At 39.6% G+C, this 23,892-nt stretch overlaps 1 long non-coding RNA gene, 5 other non-coding genes and 3 pseudogenes across 6 annotated transcripts; 8 read left to right on the top strand and 1 right to left on the bottom strand.

Moving 5' to 3' along the window:
- Positions 1–1,991: 1,991 nt before the first annotated feature.
- Positions 1,992–2,110, top strand: LOC123484982. Its single transcript, XR_006658804.1, has one exon. It is a non-coding gene; the product is annotated as a 5S ribosomal RNA (ribosomal RNA).
- A 547-nt stretch (positions 2,111–2,657) lies between these two features.
- LOC123484985 lies at positions 2,658–2,766 on the top strand (annotated as a pseudogene).
- Positions 2,767–3,036: 270 nt separating this feature from the next.
- On the top strand, positions 3,037–3,155 carry LOC121562894. The gene has a single exon (XR_006658801.1). It is a non-coding gene; the product is annotated as a 5S ribosomal RNA (ribosomal RNA).
- A 404-nt stretch (positions 3,156–3,559) lies between these two features.
- On the top strand, positions 3,560–3,678 carry LOC121562895 (annotated as a pseudogene).
- Positions 3,679–10,631: 6,953 nt separating this feature from the next.
- LOC121562901 lies at positions 10,632–10,750 on the top strand. The gene has a single exon (XR_005999663.2). It is a non-coding gene; the product is annotated as a 5S ribosomal RNA (ribosomal RNA).
- Positions 10,751–11,290: 540 nt separating this feature from the next.
- Positions 11,291–11,399, top strand: LOC123484986 (annotated as a pseudogene).
- Positions 11,400–11,669: 270 nt separating this feature from the next.
- Positions 11,670–11,788, top strand: LOC123484980. The gene has a single exon (XR_006658802.1). It is a non-coding gene; the product is annotated as a 5S ribosomal RNA (ribosomal RNA).
- A 409-nt stretch (positions 11,789–12,197) lies between these two features.
- On the top strand, positions 12,198–12,316 carry LOC123484981. Its single transcript, XR_006658803.1, has one exon. It is a non-coding gene; the product is annotated as a 5S ribosomal RNA (ribosomal RNA).
- A 7,079-nt stretch (positions 12,317–19,395) lies between these two features.
- On the bottom strand, positions 19,396–23,467 carry LOC121560618. Its single transcript, XR_006658800.1, has 4 exons — positions 23,392–23,467; positions 21,506–21,581; positions 20,052–20,120; positions 19,396–19,693 (listed from the first exon to the last, which is right to left on the bottom strand). It is a non-coding gene; the product is annotated as an uncharacterized LOC121560618 (long non-coding RNA).
- Positions 23,468–23,892: the final 425 nt, after the last annotated feature.

The following is a 23,892-nucleotide window of genomic DNA, read 5'->3' as shown; positions in this document are numbered from 1 at the left end:
TTATACAGAAGTATTTATATGGGGAGGAAGAATATGGGTGGAAGAGGTTCTTTAGGAATTATTTGTATAATAATGGAGGATGTGAAGAGAGTGGGTTATTAATGATATGGAAAAAGCCTATGTATGAACAAGTTCCTCTGTTTTATCAGGAAGTGTTACGTGCATGGGGAGAATTTCTTCCTCGTGTAAAATATGTGTGTGAACATAAGGATATAATACTGAATCAACCTGTGTTTTTAAATCCCAAAATTATGTTCAATGATGAAGTGTTGTATAATCCCCTTTTTATGAGGGCTGGACTGAGACTTATTAAAGACTTTGTATATGAAGTTATTCCTGGGTTTCTAAGAGGCCAGGCCATTTATGACAATGTGAAGGATGTGGATGATACAGTTTGGAAAGGTACTATATTGAATGGATTTGAACGGGTGAAAAGTAGCATTCCAGCAGAATGGGTTTCTGTCATTAATGGAGATGGAATTTGGGAAGATTTATATGTATTACCGAATTTATATATTGACAATGGGGATAAATGGAAAACATTGGCTAGTGTCAGAACAAATGTTTTTTATAAACAATTACTGGTTACTGACAGGCCTGCTGCTGAGAAGAGGTGGGTAGAACTGTTTCCGAAGATGGATCGAAAAGTATTATGGAAAAACTTATACTTACATGGGAATAAATTGGAATGTGAAAATAACGATTTTAAAATAAGACATAATCGGATATACACAAAAGTAGTGCTGCATCAAATAAATAAAGAAATAAAAAGAGAATGTGATATATGTGGTAAGGCACCAGAAAATTTATTACACTTATTTGTAGAATGCGAGGATTTAAAAGATATGTTTTGTAAAGTAAAGGAAATAATATGTAAAAACTGGGGGAGTGGTTTGTTGGAAAAGAATGCGTGGGAGGAATTGGTTTTATTTGGAGTGGGAGATGAATGTAAAGGGGTTAATGTGAGGTTGTTGAATATTGTATTGAGTTTTGTTAGGTATGCTATTTTTTGTGGGAGGAATTATGCTTATTTTGAAGGGAGGAGGGTAAGGGTGTGGGGTATTTTTGTAGCTTTGTTTAAGAAGCACATCGATATGTTTTATAGTTATGGATTGGAAGATTTTGATGAACTTTTTGTAGAGGGGAGTGGGTTAATTGCAAGGGTGGATGGTGGAGGAATCACTTATAATTTTTGAAAGGAATATTTTGATATTTTCTATGTTTATTTTTATTTGACAGGGAGATGCTTTTAAATCTGCCTATTTAATATGTGGAATTTGATATGTCTTAGTCATGTCTGGTTTTTTGTATACTAGGTTTTTGTTTTTATTTCTTTGGGTTCTTTGATTTGATAGGGGGTGAATTGTTCGCCTGCCTATGGTAGAATAGTTTCTAGTGTATGGTTTTTTGTATATAACACTGTACATGGTATAATATAAGTGTATTTGATGAATATTTTACAATAAAAAAAAAAAAAAAAAAAAAAAACACCCTGATCTCGTCTGATCTCGGAAGCTAAGCAAGATCGGGCCTGCTTAGTACTTGGATGGGAGACCGCCTCGGAATACCAGGTGCTGTAAGCTTTTTGTTCCACTAGAGAGTGCTCTTGTGTCATGGAGCAACTGCCTTTTATTCATCACCCTATTAATATCATGTATTTTATTGGACTAAATGCAGTTTGTATGTGCTGCCCTGCCCTGCCCTGATCAAATTAAATAATAGACAGTGCGTTTCCCTCAAAATACATGTGTCATGGAGCAACTGCCTTTTATTTATCACCCTAATAATATCCTGTATTTTATTGGACTAAATGCAGTTTGTATGTGCTGCCCTGCCCTGGTCAAATTAAATTATAGACAAAGTGTTTCCCTCAAAATATAGGCAGTACATTCAGCCTTTGTTTTTAGTCTGTTCATTAAGTTGCATGGAAATACGAATCACTGATACATTTTGTTCATGTCTTTATATAGTGTACCAAGAGTTGTTCCTGCGCTTACGGCCATACCAGCCTGAATACGCCCGATCTCGTCTGATCTCGGAAGCTAAGCAGAATTGGGCCTGGTTAGTACTTGGATGGGAGACCGCCTGGGAATACCAGGTGATGTAAGCTTTTTGTTCCACTAGAGAGTGCTCTTGTGTCATGGAGCAACTGCCTTTTATTCATCACCCTAATAATATCATGTATTTTTATTGGACTAAATGCAGTTTGTATGTGCTGCCCTGACCTGCCCTGATCAAATTAAATAATAGACAGTGCGTTTCTCTCAAAAATGTATGTGTCATGGAGCAACTGCCTTTTATTTATCACCCTAATAATATCATGTATTTTTATTGGACTAAATGCAGTTTGTATGTGCTGACCTGCCCTGCCCTGATCAATTTAAATAATAGACAGTGCGTTTCCCTCCAAAATATATGTGTCATGGAGCAACTGCCTTTCATTTATCACCCTAATAATATCATGTATTTTTATTGGACTAAATGCAGTTTGTATGTGCTGCCCTGGTCAAATTAAATAATAGACAAAGCATTTCCCTCAAAATATAGGCAGTACATTCAGCCTTTGTTTTTAGTCGGTTCATTAAGTTGCACGGAAATACGAATCACTGGTAAATTTTGTTCATGTCTTTATATAGTGTACCAAGAGCTGTTCCTGCGCTTACGGCCATACCAGCCTGAATACACCTGATCTCAGAAGCTAAGCAGGATTGGGCCTGCTTAGTACTTGGATGGGAGACTGCCTGGGAATACCATGTGCTGTATGCTTTTTATTCCGCTAGAGAGTGCTCTTGTGTCATGGAGCAACTTCCTTTTATTCATCACCCTAAAAATATCATGTATTTTTATTGGACTAAATGCAGTTTGTATGTGCTGTCCTAACCTGATCAAATTAAATAATAGACAGTGCGTTTCCCTGAAAATATAGGCAGTACATTCAGCCTTTGTTTTTAGTCTGTTCATTAAGTTGCTTGGAAATACGAATCACTGATACATTTTGTTCATTTCTTTATATAGTGTACCAAGAGTTGTTCCTGCGCTTACGGCCATACCATCCTGAATATGCCTGATCTCGTCCGATCTCGGAAGCTAAGCAGGATTGGGCCTGGTTAGTACTTGGATGGGAGACCGCCTGGGAATACCAGGTGCTGTAAGCTTTTGTTCCACTAGAGAGTGCTCTTGTGTCATGGAGCAACTGCCTTTTATTTATCACCCTAATAATATCATGTATTTTTATTGGACTAAATGCAGTTTGTATGTGCTGCCATGCCCTGCCCTGATCAATTTAAATAATAGACAGTGCGTTTACCTCAAAATATATGTGCAATGGAGCAACTGCCTTTTATTTATCACCCTAATAATATCATGTATTTTTATTGGACTAAATGCAGTTCTTATGTGCTGCCCTGGTCAAATCAAATAATAGACAAAGCGTTCCCCTCAAAATATAGGCATTACATTCAGCCTTTGTATTTAGTCGGTTCATTCAGTTGCACGGAAATTCGAATCACTGGTAAATTTTGTTCATTTCTTTATATAGTGTACCAAGAGTTGTTCTCTCGCTTACGGCCATACCAGCCTGAATACGCCCGATCTCGTCAGATCTCGGAAGCTAAGCAGGTTTAGGGCTGGTTAGTACTTGGATGGGGGACCACCTTGGAATACCAGTTGCTGTAAAAGCATGTAAGAAGCTATGACGTGGACTGATAATCTGTGTTATATGCTGAGATGTGAAGATGTGATGAAATATGAAGCTATGATATGTAAAAAATAAGCTGTGAAGCTATGAGATGTGAAGATGTGATGTGAAATATGAAGCTATGATATGTAAAAAATAAGCTGTGAAGCTATGAGATGTGAAGATGTGATGTGAAATATGAAGCTATGATATGTAAAAAATAAGCTGTGAAGCTATGAGATGTGAAGATGTGATATGAAGCTATGATATGTAAAAAATAAGCTGTGAAGCTATGAGATGTAAATGAAGATGTGATGTGAAATATGAAGCTATGATATGTAAAAAAATATAAGCTGTAAAAGCTATGATGGGTTATGAATAGCCGATCAAAAAAAAATCGTCTGATCTCGGAAGCAAAGCAGAATTTGGGCCTGGTTTGTACTTGGATGGGAGACCGCCTGTGAATACCAGGTGCTGTAAGCTTTTGTTCCGCTAGAGAGTGCTCTTGTGTCATGGAGCAACTGCCTTTTATATATCACCCTAATAATATCATGTATTTTTATTGGACTAAATGCAGTTTGTATTTGCTGTCCCCCCCTGATCAAATTAAATAATAGACAGTGCGTTTCCCTCAAAATAAAGGCATTACATTCAGCCTTTGTATTTAGTCGGTTCATTCAGTTGCACGGAAATTCGAATCACTGGTAAATTTTGTTCATGTCTTTATATAGTGTACCAAGAGTTGTTCTCTCGCTTACGGCCATACCAGCCTGAATACGCCCCTTTCGGTAATTGAGGAAGTGGAAACAGGTGCGGTGGTATTGGAGGAGAAGGAGAGGGAATTGGTTGCTGCGTTTTGAAATCTTTTTTTGTTTGGTTATTTATGTGGAATTTGATTTTGTTTTGATTTATTAGTAAGAGTTGTTTCTCCCCTAGCAGCTTTTGCTGGGGGGGGAAGGAAAGGAGGGGAAAATACAGATATAATTAGTTAATCGGACGGACAACAATAGATACAACGACCTACGCGATGGAACAGACAAAGAGTACTGGACATGGAGGAAAAGTTCCTGATGCACCATCATCGAGGGAAAAGTCCTATGATAAGACTTGTACGGTGGCGGTGGATATCACTGGGGAAAAGAAATTAACGATGATGGAATTGCTGAGAGGGATAAAGGAGGCGTGTGGAACGGTGATAGGGTGCAGATTTAAAGGTGATCAGAAGTATGAGATTACGATGTCCCATGTCCATGGGAAGGAGAGGTTAATGGATGGACTAAAAATCAAATCGTGCACGGTAATGGCGAGGGACATTTCAGCGGATGAGCTGGTGGTGTCCTTTATGAATTTACCAGTGTATATTAGTGACGATACTATCGTGGCAAAATTGGAAGGATGGGGTGTGAAGGCGGTTTCTGGGATTAAGAGGAGATTATGGCCAGGAACAGAGATCGCTGATGGCACAAGATTCTGTAAAGTTCGGTTTACAGACGTGGTGCGCTCACTACCATATTCTACCAAGTTTGAGACGTTGGAGGGGACTGAGTACTTTCGAGTGATACATGACAGGCAAGTTAAAGTGTGCCGAATTTGTATTCAGTCTGGCCACGTGAGTACGGGACTGTCCTGATTTTCTATGTCGGAGATGCGGAGCACAAGGGCACTATGCAAGAGAGTGCGTCGAGAGAGAGGAGAGACCATGTAATGGATGTGGGGAGAGAAGAATGCGCTGTACGTGTACTGGGCCAACAGATGGTGAAGACATGGAACAACAGGAGGAGGAGATGGAAGAAGAGAGAGTGGAGGAGGGGGGACGTGATGGAGGACGGGGAAAAAGGAGACAAGGATGGTGGAGGAGGAGGAGATGGTGAATCTACTGCGACAGAGGGGGATGGAATTGGGGCGAGCATGGATGTCGAATTCCTAGATGACTACTGCACAGATGGAAAGGAGCCTGATGGTGGAGAAGGAGGAGGAGGTGAGCAGGAAACGGAAACATCTGAAGGTGAGGGAGATGAAGATAATGGAGGGGTTGTACCTGACACTATTCCTGAAAGTATGGATGTGAAGGGGGAATCCGCGAAGAGGAAGGACTCTGAGAGTGAAGTGTCCGCGGGTGAAGTCCAAAGGGTGAGGGAAGAAGCAAAGGAAAGTAGGAAGAGCAAGATCAAGAAGAAGAAGAAAAAGACTGGGTCTTGATGATGGGAAAAATCAACATATTAATTGTACTTATGGTGAGTGTTGTATCTGTTAATATTAATGGACTAAGGAATATGGGAAAGTTAGAACAGACAGTGAGTCTACTACAGGCTGATATTTTATGCTTCCAAGAGACACACTGGACTGACAGTATGATGGATGGAGTAAGAAAGAGATGGATGGATTTGATTTATTATAATAATGGTGGGGAGAGGACGTGTGGGGTTGCTATATTAATTAAGAGGGATAGTGTACAGAATATTAGGCAAGTGTATGCGGATAAAGAGGGTAGACTTTTGAGTGTTAAATTTGAATTTCTAAATGTGCAATACACTTTATTGAATGTTTATGCACCTAATAATGAGAGTGACCGAGAAGTATTTTTTAAGGCACTTGAGCAACATTGTGTGGGTAACTGTATATTGGTTGGGGATTTTAACGTTAGATTGACAAAACTGGACACGTCAAGGAGTACTTTGTTGCGCTCTGACATGTCTAGGCGAGTATTGTTGGGGATAATGAAGGATCATTGTCTGAGTGATGTATGGAGGGGAATGCATCCAGGTCAGAGAGTTTTTTCAAGGAGGCAGGTTGTTTTGAAGGTTCTCAGGCAAAGCCGCATAGATTATTGTTTAGCGGCGGAAAATATAGTGCAATATATACAAAAGATTAGGTATGATTTTAATACATTAAGTGATCATGCCTCTCTTGGTTTCCTGCTGGGTCCTAGTGTGCCTTCTAGAGGGGGGTGGTGTATGGTGTTTGAATGCTGAGCTACTAAAAGAAGGAAAATATATTGATATGATTTCTGATTGTATAAATAGAGAAATATTGAGTGATTTTAAAAGTGTTAATATTGGTTTGTGGTGGGAGGGTCTAAAAGAGAAGATTAGAGGGTTGAGCATTAAATATGCAAGACGAAGGAATTTTCTTTTAAAGAGGGAGAGGATAGCTTTGAGTAAAAGACTAGACATTGAGCTGGGAAAAGTTGATACGGTGGAGGGTTATGATATGGCAGGTTTTATGGAAGCTCAGGCTGCGGTACATAACTTTGAAAAGAGTGCATGTATGGGGGCAATAGTAAGGAGTAGAGTACAGTATGCCATAGAAGGAGAGAAATGTACATCCTTCTTTTTAGGGTTAGAAAAGAAGAAGCAGGCTAGAAACTATATTACAGAAATCGAGAATGAGAGGGGGGAGACAGTGAATGATCTGGTGGGGATTTTAGATACAATAGAATGTTTTTATAGTAATCTTTTTAAAAAAGAATGCAATGATCAAGGATGTATAGAAGAGGTGTTGAGCTATGTAGATGCCAGAATATCAGAGGATGAAAGACTCATGTGTGACACAGACTTGGCGGTCACAGAGATACGGGAGGCGATTTTGTCTGCTCATAGAAATAAGAGCCCTGGCTCTGATGGGCTGACAAGTGAGTTTTACAAAACATTTGTGGATATAATGGCACCTGTTTTATTAGATGTGTACAAATATATGGAGCAATCTCAGGAAGTCTCGGAGTCGATGGCGACTGGCTTAATAACTATAATATATAAAAACAAGGGAAGTAGGAAAAGATTAGAAAATTTTAGGCCATTATCTATTTTAAATGTAGATTATAAGATCTTAACTAAGGTGCTGGCTAACAGAATTAATAAAGTAATGGGAAGTATTATTTCAGAGACACAGGCTTACAGTGTTCCTGGTAGAGAAATAGCAGACATTATTTGCACTTTAAGGGATGTCATAAGACATATGAAGGGTGAGGGAGGTGTAGTATTGAGCATTGATTTAAATAAAGCTTTTGATAGAGTAGAACATTCATTTCTAATGCAGACGCTTAAAACTTTTGGATTTGGGAGCAGAATGGTGGCCTGGATACAGCTGCTATACGGTGCTGCAGTAAGTAGAGTAAAATGTAACGGGTTACTTACTGATGCTTTCCCATTGGAGAGGTCGGTGAGGCAAGGATGTCCATTGTCTGCGGCCTTATATTGTATGTCGGTTGAGCCTCTGGTGGCTCTCCTTAAAGCAGACCACCAGATCCGAGGCGTTTCTATTCCAGGGGGTGGAGTCAGCATTGTGCAGCAATATGCAGATGACACTACAATTACTGTTAGAGATGTGGAAAGTGTAAATAGAGTGATGGAGTGTTTTGAGCTCTTTGGGAAAGCATCAGGTGCTAAGATTAATGTAGAAAAGACTGAGGTTTTGTATGTGGGGCTAGTGAATGATAATGGGTGTAGGTATCATTTTAAAAGAGCTAATGGCTATTTTAAAGCGTTGGGAGTTATTTTGGGTATTGATGAAAAGGAGGCATGTGATAGGACTTGGGCAGGTGTATTGAATAAAATCAAACAAACTATGGCATTTTGGAGATGGAGGAATTTAAAATTGAAAGGAAAGGTAGTGGTAACAAATTCTTTACTAATATCTAAATGTGTATATGTCATGGATGTGCTTCAGATGCCAGAGTGGGTTTTAAAAGAACTTAATTCTATTGTTTCTAACTTCTTGTGGGATGGCAAAGGGGCTAGAATATCTAGGTCTACACTTGCTGCAGAATATAAAGATGGGGGTCTAAAATTAGTGGACATAGACGTGAAAAGAAAAGCATTAAGAATTAAAATTATACAGAAGTATTTATATGGGGAGGAAGAATATGGGTGGAAGAGGTTCTTTAGGAATTATTTGTATAATAATGGAGGATGTGAAGAGAGTGGGTTATTAATGATATGGAAAAAGCCTATGTATGAACAAGTTCCTCTGTTTTATCAGGAAGTGTTACGTGCATGGGGAGAATTTCTTCCTCGTGTAAAATATGTGTGTGAACATAAGGATATAATACTGAATCAACCTGTGTTTTTAAATCCCAAAATTATGTTCAATGATGAAGTGTTGTATAATCCCCTTTTATGAGGGCTGGACTGAGACTTATTAAAGACTTTGTATATGAAGTTATTCCTGGGTTTCTAAGAGGCCAGGCCATTTATGACAATGTGAAGGATGTGGATGATACAGTTTGGAAAGGTACTATATTGAATGGATTTGAACGGGTGAAAAGTAGCATTCCAGCAGAATGGGTTTCTGTCATTAATGGAGATGGAATTTGGGAAGATTTATATGTATTACCGAATTTATATATTGACAATGGGGATAAATGGAAAACATTGGCTAGTGTCAGAACAAATGTTTTTTATAAACAATTACTGGTTACTGACAGGCCTGCTGCTGAGAAGAGGTGGGTAGAACTGTTTCCGAAGATGGATCGAAAAGTATTATGGAAAAACTTATACTTACATGGGAATAAATTGGAATGTGAAAATAACGATTTTAAAATAAGACATAATCGGATATACACAAAAGTAGTGCTGCATCAAATAAATAAAGAAATAAAAAGAGAATGTGATATATGTGGTAAGGCACCAGAAAATTTATTACACTTATTTGTAGAATGCGAGGATTTAAAAGATATGTTTTGTAAAGTAAAGGAAATAATATGTAAAAACTGGGGGAGTGGTTTGTTGGAAAAGAATGCGTGGGAGGAATTGGTTTTATTTGGAGTGGGAGATGAATGTAAAGGGGTTAATGTGAGGTTGTTGAATATTGTATTGAGTTTTGTTAGGTATGCTATTTTTTGTGGGAGGAATTATGCTTATTTTGAAGGGAGGAGGGTAAGGGTGTGGGGTATTTTTGTAGCTTTGTTTAAGAAGCACATCGATATGTTTTATAGTTATGGATTGGAAGATTTTGATGAACTTTTGTAGAGGGGAGTGGGTTAATTGCAAGGGTGGATGGTGGAGGAATCACTTATAATTTTTGAAAGGAATATTTTGATATTTTCTATGTTTATTTTTATTTGACAGGGAGATGCTTTTAAATCTGCCTATTTAATATGTGGAATTTGATATGTCTTAGTCATGTCTGGTTTTTGTATACTAGGTTTTTGTTTTTATTTCTTTGGGTTCTTTGATTTGATAGGGGGTGAATTGTTCGCCTGCCTATGGTAGAATAGTTTCTAGTGTATGGTTTTTTGTATATAACACTGTACATGGTATAATATAAGTGTATTTGATGAATATTTTACAATAAAAAAAAAAAAAAAAAAAAATACACCCGATCTTGTCTCATCTCGGAAGCTAAGCAGGATTGGGCCTGGTTAGTACTTGGATGGGAGACCGCCTGGGAATACCATGTGCTGTAGGCTTTTTGTTTCACTAGAGAGTGCTCTTGTGTCATGGAGCAACTGCCTTTTATTTATCACCCTAATAATATCATGTATTTTTATTGGACTAAATGCAGTTTGTATGTGCTGCCCTGCCCTGCCCTGATCAAATTAAATAATAGACAGTGCGTTTCCCTCAAAAGTATGTGTCATGGAGCAACTGCCTTTTATTTATCACCCTAATAATATCATGTATTTTTATTGGACTAAATGCAGTTTGTATGTGCTGCCCTGCCCTGCCCTGATCAAATTAAATGATAGACAGTGCGTTTCCCTCAAAATATATGTGTCTTGGAGCAACTGCCTTTTATTTATCACCCTAATACTATCCTGTATTTTTATTGGACTAAATGCAGTTTGTATGTGCTGTCCTAACCTGATCAAAATAAATAATAGTCAGTGCGTTTCCCTGAAAATATAGGCAGTACATTCAGCCTTTGTTTTTAGTCTGTTCATTAAGTTGCATGGAAATACGAATCGCTGATACATTTTGTTCATTTCTTTATATAGTGTACCAAGAGTTGTTACTGCGCTTACGGCCATACCATCCTGAATATGCCTGATCTCGTCCGATCTCGGAAGCTAAGTAGGATCGGGCCTGGTTAGTACTTGGATTGGAGACCGCCTGGGAATACCAGGTGCTGTAAGCTTTTTGTTCCACTAGAGAGTGCTCTTGTGTCATGGAGCAACTGCCTTTTATTCATCACCCTAATAATATCATGTATTTTTATTGGACTAAATGCAGTTTGTATGTGCTGCCCTGCCCTGCCCTGATCAATTTAAATAATAGACAGTGCGTTTCCCTCAAAATATATGTGTCATGGAGCAATTGCCTTTTATTTATCACCCTAATAATATCATGTATTTTTATTGGACTAAATGCAGTTTGTATGTGCTGCCCTGCCCTGATCAATTTAAATAAGAGACAGTGCGTTTCCCTCCAAATATATGTGTCATGGAGCAACTGCCTTTCATTTATCACCCTAATAATATCATGTATTTTTATTGGACTAAATGCAGTTTGTATGTGCTGCCCTGGTCAAATTAAATAATAGACAAAGCATTTCCCTCAAAATATAGGCAGTACATTCAGCCTTTGTTTTTAGTCGGTTCATTAAGTTGCACGGAAATATGAATCACTGGTAAATTTTGTTCATGTCTTTATATAGTGTACCAAGAGCTGTTCACTCGCTTACGGCCATACCAGCCTGAATACACCTGATCTCGGAAGCTAAGCAGCATTGGGCCTGGTTAGTACTTGGATGGGAGACTGCCTGGGAAAACCATGTGCTGTATGCTTTTTATTCCACTAGAGAGTGCTCTTGTGTCATGGAGCAACTGCCTTTTATTTATCACCCTAATAATATCCTGTATTTCTATTGGACTAAATGCAGTTTGTATGTGCTGTCCTAACCTGATCAAATTAAATAATAGACAGTGCGTTTCCCTGAAAATATAAGCAGTACATTCAGCCTTTGTTTTTAGTCTGTTCATTAAGTTGCTTGGAAATACGAATCACTGATACATTTTGTTCATTTCTTTATATAGTGTACCAAGAGTTGTTCCTGCGCTTACGGCCATACCATCCTGAATATGCCTGATCTCGTCCGATCTCGGAAGCTAAGCAGGATCGGGCCTGGTTAGTACTTGGATGGGAGACCGCCTGGGAATACCAGGTGCTGTAAGCTTTTTGTTCCACTAGAGAGTGCTCTTGTGTCATGGAGCAACTACCTTATATTTATCACCCTAATAATATCATGTATTTTATTGGACTAAATGCAGTTTGTATGTGCTGCCCTGCCCTGCCCTGATCAAATTAAATAATAGTAAGTGCGTTTCCCTCAAAATACATATATCATGGAGCAACTGCCTTTTATTTATCACCCTAATAATATCCTGTATTTTTATTGGAATAAATGCAGTTTGTATGTGCTGCCCTGCCCTGGTCAAATTAAATAATAGACAAAGCGTTTCCCTCAAAATATAGGCAGTACATTCAGCCTTTGTTTTTAGTCGGTTCATTAAGTTGCACGGAAATTCGAATCACTGGTAAATTTTGTTCATGTCTTTATATAGTGTACCAAGAGTTGTTCTAGTGCTTACGGCCATACCATCCTGAATATGCCTGAACTCGTCTGATCTCGGAAGCTAAGCAGGATTGGGCCTGGTTAGTACTTGGATGGGAGACCGCCTGGGAATACCAGGTGCTGTAAGCTTTTTGTTCCACTGGAGAGTACTCTTGTGTCATGGAGCAACTGCCTTTTATATATCACCCTAATAATATCATGTAATTTTATTGGACTAAATGCAGTTTGTATGTGCTGCCCTACCCTGCCCTGATCAATTTAAATAATAGACAGTGCGTTTCCCTCAAAATATATGTGTCATGGAGCAACTGCCTTTTATTTATCACCCTAATAATATCATGTATTTTTATTGGACTAAATGCATTTTGTATGTGCTGCCCTGCCCTAGTCAAATTAAATAATAGACAAAGCGTTTCCCTCAAAATATAGGCAGTACATTCAGCCTTTGTTTTTAGTCGGTTCATTAAGATGCACGGAAATTCGAATCACTGGTAAATTTTGTTCATGTCTTTATATGGTCAGCGAAGACTTGGTTGCAGGATCAGTTAGACCAGTAGGAGCAGTGATGGATTACATTTTAATAGCAGCTTTGATAACACTGTGTGTGATGTTTGTAATTTGTTACTGACCTTTGAGAAAGCTATGATATTGAGATAGGTTGGAGTAGTGATGCCTGGAGACATTTATCCATCCAGTTCCACTTGTCCCTCTTCATCCAGATCAGGAACAGTCAACAACGGCATCTGAGTGTTGTCTCCAGGATTGAAATACTCAAACAAGGACAATATGAAGGGACAATATGAAAGGACAATGACTGGAGGAGATGAAACAAGGAGGGTGTGGAAAGATTCCGATTCCATCATTAACAATCCATTGGAAGTCGAGACTACGGGGAGATGAAGTGTAGTGGACTACATTCCAGTGTCTGCAATGAAATATAGACATATTTGCATGTGTAATACATAATTTGTGTCATATTCTTAGGTATAAATTTTTGTAGAATGATATTTGATGTTGTTGGATACATATGGGGATCTTAGATGTTTTTGTTTATTTCGTTGATGCTTAGGGACAGGGAGTCTAGGCAGGGAGAGGTCCACTGTAGGGTCCAATGGGTTGACCAGCCTTAGAGTGGACATTTTTTGGATAGGATTTTGTTTGCAGGGGCTTACATGTGTATTTAATTGCATCATAGTTTCAAATGCATTTACATTGTTTTTGAGTTTATCGGGAGTACCTAGGTGGTTGCCTGGGGCAGAGGGACCGTGAGAGAATTTTACTGTCTTGATTGATGGATGGATTTGGAACGAAGGTTGCCGGACAGTTTTTTCGCTCTCACACTCCATAAAGATTTGTTAATATTTCATAGTAATGTATTCACACTTCATAAACAGTTATTCATATTTCATAGAAAGGTATATTACACTCTAGAGGAGAATGTTTTTGGTTTAATGTTAAAGATACTCAATAAGATAAATTGTTACTGGTCATAATCCTATTCTGTTTGTTTTCGAGACTTTTAGTTAGTCTCGAAGGGGGGATATGTCGTGTATGAAGATTATGACTAGTCTTGAGGGACAAAGAAAAACTGTTTATCTTAGTTTAAATGTAGCCGTTTGTAGGGTGACGCCCCAGGGGAGACCGGTGATTGGACGAAAGAGGGAGCAACCCATTTTTGCCATTGTTTATAAGTATGGGCTAGACAAAGAAGCGGCAGAAGCATTCAGATTAATTTGGGACGGTTTTCTCCAGACACCGCGGGTCTGTAACTTATGCTGTAAACTTGTGATACGAATAAAAACTTCTAATCAAGGTGCAGCCTAAGCGGACTCTTTGTTGACAGCAATAACCACCAACATCCGACGGGACACGACACTTCGCTACCTGAGACATGAAACAGATAGGTGGGAGGGCATACAGGCTGTCACCAATTTATTAATGTGCAATTTGCCTAAATGGGAATTGTGGGAACACTTCAACCAGTACAGTTTTATTCGACACTGTATATATTTGTTTTGGACATCATTACGTCCAGCAGTTTTTATCAACACAAGACAGTTCAATGGAAACGCACCCTAGCACCTGTTGCATCTATTTTCTATGCCAACTTTCTAAATGTTGACAAACAAATCACTAGACAAGTTAATGGAAAGACTGAAAAGCATCTTGATTTTTTGTTTAGTGAAAATCTTCTGTGAATGAAGTGCAAAAAAGCATTAACAACTGACTAAGCTGTTCTAGTAGTATTGGTCTGAGAAAGTCGTTAAGTAACGAGTGTTTTCAAGAGCAACTTTCGTAACGATGGTTTTGAGAAACAGCTCGGAGACTCCTACGTAGGTTCTAACGATGAACTTAGCCTTAGCCATGCTTTTGGGAAACAGGGCCAAGCTAGCTAGATAACTTGGCTAGCTAGCTAGTTGTCTGTGACCTAATGTTAGCTAATTTGCTAGTTAACGTGTCCGCTAATATTGGCAATACAACATCACTGCCCAGTGACCAACAAAGCAACAACTTTGTACCTTAAATAATTCTTACCTTAACATAATAGCTAGTTAGCTATTTCAGTTTGGATATTCAACATTGGTACAATAATCCAATCTCTGACAATGTCCTAAAGTTACTACTCAATGGTTACTTCAAATGTTTCTCCTTCTATGGTATTATGGCGGTCCGCAACCAACGTTAGAGATGCATGCAATCACCTACTGGGATGGGTGAAAACTGATAGAACTTTAATGCAGCAATAATTGGGGAAGGGTGAACAAAAACAACAAATGTACTCCTTCAATCGGATTCAAATGTCTTCTCAGATCCCTACACAGGCTCAGGAGCCTGAGAGGGGGGAACCTCTTCATTTAGTATTTCTGTATCATTTTTGGATCTTCACAATGATTTCTGACACCTTCACAATGATTTCTAGTTTCTTCTATGTTTTATTAGTTTGTCTAGAGCAATGTATCACTTGCACAACAAACACAACAAAGTCTACCTTCTTCACTGTTAGTATCTCAGAAGCCCTCTGATAAATTACATTCACTGCAGGCTGTGGGGCATCTCTCTCATCTCCACTTGCTCCTTCCGCTATTTGCACTGCCTCCACATAGAAGACCTGCTGGATAGCCCTGATCAGTGCTTAATTTGTCAATCGGGAGGTCCCGGAACACATAGCTGAGGTACCGGAAAACATTGTCAGTGTTGATGTGGATGCGGTTGAGGAGTCAGACGCAGGACGCATAGGCTGAGTCAAACAAGACTTTACTAACTGTATAAACAATACAAAATAAAGGACCTCAAAACAAGGAGGCGAGCGACAACGCAACACAGTGCATCACAATAAACAAAGTCCAGAGTACTGCACAGGTGACACCAACGGACAGGCGGAAAATAACACACAAACTAACGAAAACAACATAGGAAACTTATAGGGCACATAATCAGACCCAAACGGACACAGGTGTAACAGACAGACCCAACCAAACGAACATCGAAACATTCAACGGTGGCAGCTAGTACTCCGGGGACGACGAACGCCGAAGCCTGCCCGAGCAAGGAGGAGGAGCAGTCTCGGCAGAATTCGTGACAAACATTGAGAAAAAAAGTGTCAAACACAACGTGGCAGCAAAGCAGACAGAGTAAACAGCCAAGTAGCCTACTGTCTATGGTGCTGAAACGGACAGCACTCTCCAAGTTGCTGATTAATTCAAAGCATTTTAGACATCACTGCAGTATGCCCACATACTTGAGTATAGCTGTGGGGCTTACACAAGTCCCAATTTCTTATAGCCTAATCTTCTAGACATCAACGTACAGCAAAATGTTTAAATGACACTGCAGAACACCCACCATATGTACAGTGAGGGAAAAAAGTATTTGATCCCCTGCTGATTTTGTACGTCTGCCCACTGACAAAGAAATGATCAGTCTATAATTTGTATGGTAGGTTTATTTGAACAGGGCGAGACAGAATAACAACAAAAAAATCTGATTTGCATTTTAATGAGGTGAATAAGTATTTGACCCCCTCTCAATCAGAAAAATGTCTGGCTCCCAGGTGTCTTTTATACAGGTAACGAGCTGAGATTAGGAGCACACTCTTAAAGGGAGTGCTCCTAATCTCAGTTTGTTACCTGTATAAAAGACACCTGTCCACAGAAGCAATCAATCAATCAGATTCCAAACTCTCCACCATGGCCAAGACCAAAGAGCTCTCCAAGGATGTCAGGGACAAGATTGTAGACCTACACAAGGCTGGAATGGGCTACAAGACCATCGCCAAGCAGCTTGGTGAGAAGGTGACAACAGTTGGTGCGATTATTCGCAAATGGAAGAAACACAAAAGACCTGTCAATCTCCCTCGGCCTGGGGCTCCATGCAAGATCTCTCCTCGTGGAGTTGCAATGATCATGAGAACGGTGAGGAATCAGCCCAGAACTACACAGGAGGATCTTGTCAATGATCTCAAGGCAGCTGGGACCATAGTCACCAAGAAAACAATTGGTAACACACTACGCTGTGAAGGACTGAAATCCTGCAGCGCCCGCAAGGTCCCCCTGCTCAAGAAAGTACATATACAGGGCCGTCTGAAGTTTGCAAATGAACATCTGAATGATTCAGAGGAGAACTGGGTGAAAGTGTTGTGGTCAGATGAGACCAAAATCGAGCTCTTTGGCAGGAGGAGGAATGCTGCCTATGACCCCAAGAACACCATCCCCACCGTCAAACATGGAGGTGGAAACATTATGCTTTGGGGGTGTTTTTCTGCTAAGGGGACAGGACAACTTCACCGTATCAAAGGGACGATGGACGGGGCCATGTACCGTCAAATCTTGGGTGAGAACCTCCTTCCCTCAGCCAGGGCATTGAAAATGGGTCGTGGATGGGTATTCCAGCATGACAATGACCCAAAACACACGGCCAAGGCAACAAAGGAGTGGCTCAAGAAGAAGCACATTAAGGTCCTGGAGTGGCCTAGCCAGTCTCCAGACCTTAACCCCATAGAAAATCTGTGGAGGGGGCTGAAGGTTCGAGTTGCCAAACGTCAGCCTCGAAACCTTAATGACTTGGAGAAGATCTGCAAAGAGGAGTGGAACAAAAAAAATACTTTTTTCTCACACTGTATACACACATGCATACTGTGCGAGCAAGGAGGCCTACAAACCTGACTCAGTTACACCAGCTCTGTCAGGAGGAATGGGCCAAAATTCACCCAACTTATTGTGGGAAGCTTGTGGAAGGCCACCCGAAACCCGTTTGACCCAAGTTAAACAATTTAAAGGCAATGCTACCAAATACTAATTGAGTGTATGCAAACTTCTGACCCAATGGGAATGTGATGAAAGAAATAAAAGCTGAAATAAATCATTCTCTCTACTATTATTCTGACATTTCACATTCTTAAAATAAAGTGGTGATCCTAACTGACCTATGCCAGGGAATTTGTACTAGGATTAAATGTCAGGAATTGTGAAAAACTGAGTTTAAATGTATTTGGCTAAGGTGTATGTAAACTTCCGACTTCAACTGTACACTCACTCACACCAACATGTTGTTGAACTGTATACTTTGTGCATCTCTCTTTCAGATCTGCCATGCACTCCACCACTGCCTCACCCAGAGGTGCATACACTGGGCCTATCAAGACTGACAAGCAGAGATGGGTGGCTGACAAGGACAAATAAAACAACATGCACACACACTCACTCTCTCTTGTCACACACATTATCCCCAATGTAAATACATTGTAATTACTTGTTTATTTTATGTATGCTCCATTTTATTTTAGGATTGGAGATATCTACGCCTGCATATCCATTATCAATATCTACATAATTACTCTAATTATCTATCCAATCAAAGTGTGATTGATAATATTGTAAAAGAGTATTGCTTAATTTGCAGTTTGAGGAAATTCTGTGTGCTTTTCTCTGAGTTGAAAAACATGCCTACCTCTCACACACGTTATACCCAATGTAAATACATTGTTTATTTTATGTATGCTCCATTTTATTTGAGGAAAATACAGTCACAGTTAAAGCAATGTCTTTGGTTTAATGGATATTTCTCAGAATAAAATGTGTGACCAAAAGGAAGTCGGCAGACCTGCAACCCTCTGGGAGTGTGTGCAGGTTGTCTACTGGAGCTGAAACATGGAGAAATGGGGAGAGAGAAGAGGAAGAGTACAGTTGAAGGGTTTATCATTAATAACTGACACAATTCTATAATGAATACATATTAGAATAATAATACATAAGCGTGACCAATAGTTACTGTATTGTGATTGTTTAGTGTTTTAATTACTCAACAAGTAGTGCCCCAAGGTGGGATCGAACCGTGTCTCAAAAGCAGTAGAGAAAGTCAAATAAGGTCACCAAAATGTCCATTATGGCTATACACATCTGGCTCCCGTGAACTATGAGCCAATTGTCTTAGTGGACTGCGCCACCAATCAGTCAAACTAGACAAAATATGACTAGTTGACTTGACCACCATTGTTATCTTTTTCTTGTTGCAATGGATGTTGCTAAGAATATAAACATATAATCCTCATAGCCTACATGTTTGTTTTTTCTCTTGTTAAAGCACATAGATGTGTATGAAACGATAAGACGAAACTTTGAATTTGGTCATATGCGGAAATGTGTCTTTTGAATTTTGTGTAAAGTCAGTAGTCTAGGCAAGGAAGCATCATGCAAAATATATTGGCACACTTCACTTACCAAGACCATTGCCAAATAAGGCGAGGTGTCACCTGCTTTTATAGTAAGCCTTGAGGTGGTATCACCCAAAACACTTAGAAGGGAGTGTATTTCATACCGAACCCCTCCCTTGAGCTGACGTAGAGGCCTTCTCAAGGTGCCTCAACATCACTATTTCAATGGTAGAGTTGAACCGCTAAGGGCAAAAAGAGCTAGATTTAATGCTAAAAATACCAAAATACATCACTTTTGCAACAATTTAATACTAAAAGACCAAAATATATCACTTTTGCAACAAACTGTCAAAATGAAGACCAGAATTGACGTGTTTCACTATAACTAAGCTAAACTATAACATCTGGTTTTCTATTAATCTTTTTTTTCTTTCATTAAAGTTACTCTTTAAGGCAGCGGTTCATGTCCTAACAGCTCTCCAGACCCAAATCCAGACCACAAACAGACACTGAGAGACCAAGACCCAAACCATCAATGTCAATGTGTATCAGTGAATCAATGTCAAAGTGGGCAAGACCAGCACAACAATTGTGCAAGGTTTTCTTGAAAGGAAGTAATCCTTACCTCATATATGATGCCTGGTGGATGGTGGGGCTACCTTTTTGTTACGCCACATTTTTAAGAGGTTAAGAGATGTTTTCAAGGGGTTAAATGTCCCTCACCAGGTGGCTTTTTTCCTTCCCCATTCCCCTTCAGCTGTTCCCTAAGGAAATGGCATTCCGTCTGTCCAGTTATTTAATCATTCTTTCCTGCCACTTAATCTTTTCCTCCAAAAGCGCAACCTTAGACATCGAACCTTGAACAAAAGACAAATAGTTTTAGTGTATGGGGTATTAAACTGAATTCTCAAAAACAATGCCACAACATACAGTAGAGGGTTGTTTTACTACAAGTAATGGACAACTATCTTCTTTTTGGGGGCGGGGCAGATGCTCATATCCAATGTGACTTACAGGAGCAATTAGGCTCGGGGATTCGAACAAGCAACCTTTCGGTTACTGGCCCTACACTCTTAACTACTAGGCTACCTGCCACCCAGCTATGGACAGCCAACATGTCTATGAATTTGCAAGTGGTTACAATTAACCAGCCTTATCCCTAAATTTAAGTGGCATAAATCCCACACAATTCCAAGATTGTAAAAGTAATCTCACCAATAGATCTAAGACTGCTGGTACTCTGTAAAGGTGAGCTATCTTTTCCTTTCACAGGAGTGCTGGGACCTGTAAAACATCACATGCACACAATGGATCATTCAAAATGTCAATACTTCACCAGTATCCAATTTTCTCATAAAAACCTGATTTAACGGTTAACCTAGATAGCTACTAGAACAGCATACAGTACCAGTCAAAAGTTTGGACTCACCTACTCATTCAAGGGTTTTTCTTTATTTAAAAAAATTGCTACATTGTAGAATAATAGTGAAGACATTAAAACTATGAAATTACACATATGGAATCATGTAGTAACCAAATAAGTGTTAAACAAATCAAAATATATTTTAGATTTTAGATTCTTAAAAGTAGCTACCCTTTGCCTTGATGACAGCTTTGCACACAAATGATAGTCCCACTAGGCGCAAACCAGATGGGATGGCGTATCGCTGCAGAATGCTGTGGTAGCCATGATGGTTAAATCTGCCTTGAATTCTAAATAAATCTCTGACAGTGTCCCCAGCAAAGCACCCCCACACCATCACACCTCCTCCTCCACGCTTCACGGTGGGAACCACACATGCAGAGATCATCCGTTCACCTACTCTGCGTCTTACAAAGACACTGCGGTTGGAACCAAAAATCTCAAATTTGGACTCATCAGACCAAAGGACAGATTTCCACCGGTCTAATGTCCATTGCTTGTGTTTCTTGGCCCAAGCAATTTTCTTATTCTTATTGGTGTCCTTTAGTAGTGGTTTCTTTGCAGCAATTTGACCATGAAGGCCTGATTCACGCAGTCTCCTCTGAACAGTTGATGTTGAGATTTGTCTGTTACTTGAACTCTGTGAAGCATTTATTTGGGCTGCAATCTGAGGTGCAGTTAACTCTAATGAACTTATCCTCTGCAGCAGAGGTAACTCTGGGTCTTCCTTTCCTGTGGCGGTCCTCATGAGAGCCAGTTTCATCATAGCGCTTGATGGTTTTTGCGACTGCACTTGAAGAAACTTTCAAAGTTCTTGAAATGTTCCATATTGACTGACCTTCATGTCTTAAAGTATTGATGGACTGTCGTTTTTCTTTGCTTATTTGAGCTGTTCTTGCCATAATATGGACTTGGTCTTTTACCAAATAGGGCTATCTTTTGTATACCACCCCTACCTTGTCACAACACAACTGATTGGCTCAAACGCATTAAGAAGGAAAGAAATTCCACAAATTACCTTTTAAGAAGACACACCTGTTAATTGAAATGCATTCCAGGTGACTACCTCATGAAGCTGGTTGAGAGAATGCCAAGAGTGTGCAAAGCTGATTAGTACATGATTCCATCTGTGTTATTTCATAGTTTTGATGTCTTCACTATTATTCTACAATTTAGAAAATTATAAAAATAAAGAAAAACTCAGGAATGAGTAGGTGTCCAAACTTTTGACTGGTACTGTACATACAAGCATCCTGGCCCTCTTCAGGTGTCTTTTCCTCTGGACTCTGCATGGGCATCTTTTGCTTGCATCGATGTTTAGGCTGTAGAAGAGCCAAAATTACATCAGTGTGACTAGCTACCTTTACAGATTGGAGAAAAAAATCTAAATATTAAATATGAAACAAAATTAGCTAGCTAGCTACGTAGCTACAGTCTAGGTTCAGAATTGTACTGTTAAAGCCAGACTCAGTAAGTGCAAAATATAATAATGCATTTTAGATTTTGGTTTATATCTTTCAAATAAGAGATATTAAGTCTTAATTTTACTTATTCAGTGCTTTGATGCCACAGCATTGGAAATACATGTACCAGAGCTTTTTCCCATCCCCCCCTCTAATGACCATATGAATTGATCAATAGTTGTAGCTAAGTTAGCTAGCTAGCTGTCAGCATAGCTAGGTCTATGAAATATCTACAGCAAATAATATTACCATCTACTAATTGCTATTCTTACATAGAGTATATTTTCTGTCAATTGCTGGCAGCACCATTTCACCAGGACACATTTCTGGTACAGGTAAATGTACTTGGCGGATAAAGATGATCCTGATTATTGGATGATTGCTTTAAGGATAATCTGCTACCTGAACATGGCACACATTGGCCTACACAAAAAAGGGAGAGTCAGGGGCGGAGGTCCAGGGGTCCGTGGAGGATTACTAAGGGCCACTGTAGAGACAGGGGCCCATGTAGAGAGCAGGGCCCATGTAGAGAGCAGGACAAGAGGATCAAACAGGGCCAGGGGAGTGAACAGGGGGAGAGGTCGAAGGGGCAGAGGCAGAATCTGGGAAATATCCCTGGCTGACAGGGAGAGAGTTGATCATCGTCGTCAAGATAGACGTGCACAGGTGGAGGTTTGTAAGCCACATTACACGATGTCTGATTAGTCTAAACCAAATCTAGACCAGATTGTCAACTCTGGTACTCATGTCAACCAGGAAATATAGCTTTTTTTTTTTTTACTCATTAACTGTAGGTGTATCTTGAACAGCTACCGGAGAGAGAGAAACATGGTGTCTTGATGATGAAGCTGAAGAGGACACCAGGAGCACTTTTTGATGTGGTCCATCTCATCCAGGTCAACCAGGGAGGTGGTGGAGGTGCGGGGGAGGCCCTTTTTGGTGCACCTGTGGCAGGTGTCGTGAAATGCCAACTGACATTGAGAAGAAGTGCTGTGGTGGGGAGCTAAATACCTGTATCAGTACAACGCCGCACATATACACTTACTGCCTGGAGCCTGGAAATCTGAGGAATATCAGGCTTTATAGGAATTATCTGTTAGCCCTGGATGACAGCGAGGAACAGGGAGAAGACCATGCAGAGTAAAGGCATGCTGCCTACTGGCAGTTAATCTGTTCGCAGCATGGCACACTTCGGCAGGGCCACAGAAATGTTATTCCAAGCTGTTGCGTGTGGCACATCAGAGACACTTTCCCTGACCCTTATGGCCAGTATAAAGGAATCACTCCTGGAAGACTGACCTAGAGAATTCAGTCCATGTATTTTGAACTGTTTTGTTTGTTTATTTTTGTGTATGTGTTCGCTAACTCTAACCCACTCTAAAACAACTGATGTTACAGACAAAGGTTGAAGTGCAAAATTATTTATTTGTTCTACAATAAAAAATATATGAAACAGAATCATAGAACAACTAATTTGAAGGTGTGTAACTACATATTTTTAGACATAAGACAACATTCATGAGTGACAAAGTATTCATAAGGAATATATCAGGATCTTCTTTTAGAAAGTCAACCCCACTGTAAAATAATATGACACTTTTGTGTAGGTTACCACTGCATACAAGTTAAAAAAATTGGCTATTATTAGTTCGAAGTCATGCCATCTTACCTGACCGACACAGTCGAGCTTGAAGCAATGCCAATGCTAGACAGAGCATGCACTTAGAATGCTCCAATCTTTGGCATGGGTGATGTCCCTTCTGGTAACTATGAGGAAAATACGAAAGGTTTTGCCGCTGCAATATCAACCACATATTCTCAAAATTAGACACTATTTGGCTAACTTTCCTGGACTAAATGGGTTGCTCAATGTTTACATAACGTTAGCTAGCTAGCCAGGCTGGGTAGTAATGTTACACATCACACAAACGGTAACAAATTGACAGTTGGTGTACAGTAGCAAGCTGCGGTGTCATTGTAGTTAGCTAGTTAGCAAAGAATAAAAGAGCAGATCATGTCACTTTGTACTGGTCGTTAACAACTTTGTAACCATTTACAACTACTTTGTTTCAAGAGTGTCACTGTTAGAAGTAGACGTTACTTAAATAGTTCGCTTAATTAGGTTATTTTGCCGGCTAGTCATTGACGAACACATAATCAGCTAACTTTA

Source organism: Coregonus clupeaformis, unplaced genomic scaffold (assembly GCF_020615455.1).
Source record: "Coregonus clupeaformis isolate EN_2021a unplaced genomic scaffold, ASM2061545v1 scaf0523, whole genome shotgun sequence".
Lineage (NCBI taxonomy): Eukaryota > Metazoa > Chordata > Actinopteri > Salmoniformes > Salmonidae > Coregonus > Coregonus clupeaformis.
The sequence above is the reverse complement of the archived record's forward strand: the minus strand, read 5'-3'. Positions and strand labels throughout refer to the sequence as shown.